General features: G+C 47.2%; 1 non-coding gene across 1 annotated transcript; it reads left to right on the top strand.

Annotated features, from left to right (window-relative positions):
• The first annotated feature begins 935 nt into the window (after positions 1–935).
• LOC133047913 (U6 spliceosomal RNA) lies at positions 936–1,043 on the top strand. Its single transcript, XR_009690915.1, has one exon. It is a non-coding gene; the product is annotated as a U6 spliceosomal RNA (small nuclear RNA).
• The last annotated feature ends 1,454 nt before the right edge of the window (positions 1,044–2,497 follow it).

The following is a 2,497-nucleotide window of genomic DNA, read 5'->3' as shown; positions in this document are numbered from 1 at the left end:
CGTGGTTTATGGATGGGTGTCTCCACTTTTACACAACCTGCCCAGTGACACACCTGGGAGGCACCCGGCAGCCAGGTTTATAAGCGCGAGTCCTCGGGGCGGCATCGCCCGGAGGCCCATTCCTGGCCCGGTCGTGGGCCTACAGATGTTGCCGTTGTTCAGTTGCGCAGTCGGTTCCGACTCTTCGCGATCCCGTGGACTGCAGCACGCCAGGCTTCCCTGTCCTTCACCGTTTCCCGGTGAAGGCCTGCGATGGGCCTGGAGACTCTGTCTCCCAGGTGAGAAGGAGGTGGACCATGGCCACCTCAGCGCAAGATGGATCCCTGTGCCTAAACAAGCTCTGCAGATGGTCACCGTCAGAGTTAGAGATTTAGTGCAATTCACTCTTGCCTGGGATGTTTCATAGGAAAAGGAAAAGGTTATTGAATGATGCTTGTTCAACCAGATATGAGAAGAAAAGTGCTGTTTAATCAAACACTTTTGTGTTAAAGATCACTTTTGTTACTGGGTGGGTGGGTTTAGGGAACCCAGGAAGAGCCTTCTGGTTAAGCCTGCGGGGAGGATGGTGGGGGTAGGAGGGTCTTCAGAGCCCCGATCCGCCCCCTCAAAGCCACACCACCTGTGTCAGGGCTGGGCGTGTCCGCAGCCCCGGCTCCTCAGGGAGCAGGTTTGCCAGCTCAGGGCACCAGGGAAGAGCCACACATCTCTCTTCCTCACAATTTGTCAAAGACTTTTTTTTTTTTATTTTGCAGAAAAGGTGACAGAAAACTTATGACTGTGTAAAATTATACCTTGCTCTCAAGGGTCTAAACCATATCGTTAACTGTGATCCAAATGCTGACTGAAGGTGTGGAATTCATAGCATGAGTGTCATTTTGGGCCAATTTAAGGGGGAAAAAAACAAACAGAGACAGTGGCTTATAAAAATCAGCATGGTGCTCGCTTCGGCAGCACATATACTAAGGTTGGAACGATACAGAGAAGATCTAGCATGGCCCCTGCGCAAGGATGACACGCAAATTCGTGAAGCGTTCCATATTTTTAATGAAAAAAAAATGAAAAAAAAAACCAGCATGAGGAGTTGGCATGCATTCTCCTGAGGAGGACTCCTTTCCTTTTTCCCTACCCCCCCACCCCACCCCCGCAGCATCCTGAGTCCTCTTGGGACTTTGTACAGGGGTTGGGGGTGGGTTTGGAAGGGGGAGGGCTCTGGAGAGGAGGAGCAGGGGCCTCAAACCTGATGTCTTAAAAAAGAGGGAAAATACTTTATATGTAAATCCCTCTTTCAGTCATCTACAAACACTCTCACTGACTTATAGGAAAAAAATAAAGATTTTGTGCGTCATAATTAGAAATGAAAGTATACAAAGCATATGAGGGTTTTAACTATGCATCAGCCTCCTGTATCTCCTTATCTCTGTACAATTTCCTTTCCACCAGACCTTGCCAGCCCCCATTTATTTGTAAATGCAAGTTCACCCCTCACATTGAAAATTCTCTCTAGGAGAACAGCACTGAAACAAGTATACTATCAAGGGTGAAACAGATCACCAGCCCAGGTTGGATGCATGAGACAAGTGCTCAGGGCTGGTGCACTGGGAAGACCCAGAGGGATGATGGGATGGGGAGAGGGGATCGGGATGGGGAAAACATGTAAATCCGTGGCTGATTCATGTCAGTGTATGGCAAAAACCACTGCAATGTTGTAAAGTAATTAGCCTCCAACTAATAAAAATAAATGAAAAAAAAAAAAAAAAAGAAAATTCTCTCTAGGGACTTCCTGGGTGGTACAATGGTTAAGACTGTACTTCCACTGCAGGAGGCGTGGGCTCAAGCCCCAGTAAGGGAACTAAGATCCTGCATGCTGTATGGTGCAGCAAAATTTAAAAAAAGCACTGAGAAATTCTTGAAGGAAAAAAGGAAGCAACAGCTATTGCATCCCACCTACGTTGCTACTTGTGGCCATAACTCCATAACTCCAGGTGAGAATTTCAAGGGATGATGAAATGCATAGGTTTGACGTCCAAGATTGAAACACTTTTGTAAGTTACCTCATCTCTTTTATAAAGGGAAGATGGCAATTTTGTAAAGGAAGGTCTAACTAATTCATAAGTTAAAACCTTTCCTTAACCTAAGGAAGTTTAGTCAACCACTGATTTAGGGAAGCAATTCCCTGGTGGCTCAGCGGTAACGAATCCGCCTGCAATGCAGGGGCCACAGGAGACTCGAGTTTGATCCCTGGGTCGGGAAGATCCCCTGGAGAAGGAAATGGCAACCCACTCCAGTATTCTTGCCTGGAAAATCCCATGGACAGAGGAGCCTGGTGGGCTACAGTCCATGGCATTGCAGAGTCAGACATGACTGAAGCAACTCAGCATGCATAATTTAGGGAAACATGTCACATTTTATGGGCTTCCCTGGTAGCTCAGTGGTAAAGAATCTGCCTGCTGTGCAGTAGACATAATGAGACAAATGAGGGTTCATAGGAGACTCAGGT

This window comes from Dama dama, chromosome 27 (assembly GCF_033118175.1).
Source record: "Dama dama isolate Ldn47 chromosome 27, ASM3311817v1, whole genome shotgun sequence".
Lineage (NCBI taxonomy): Eukaryota > Metazoa > Chordata > Mammalia > Artiodactyla > Cervidae > Dama > Dama dama.
The sequence above is the reverse complement of the archived record's forward strand: the minus strand, read 5'-3'. Positions and strand labels throughout refer to the sequence as shown.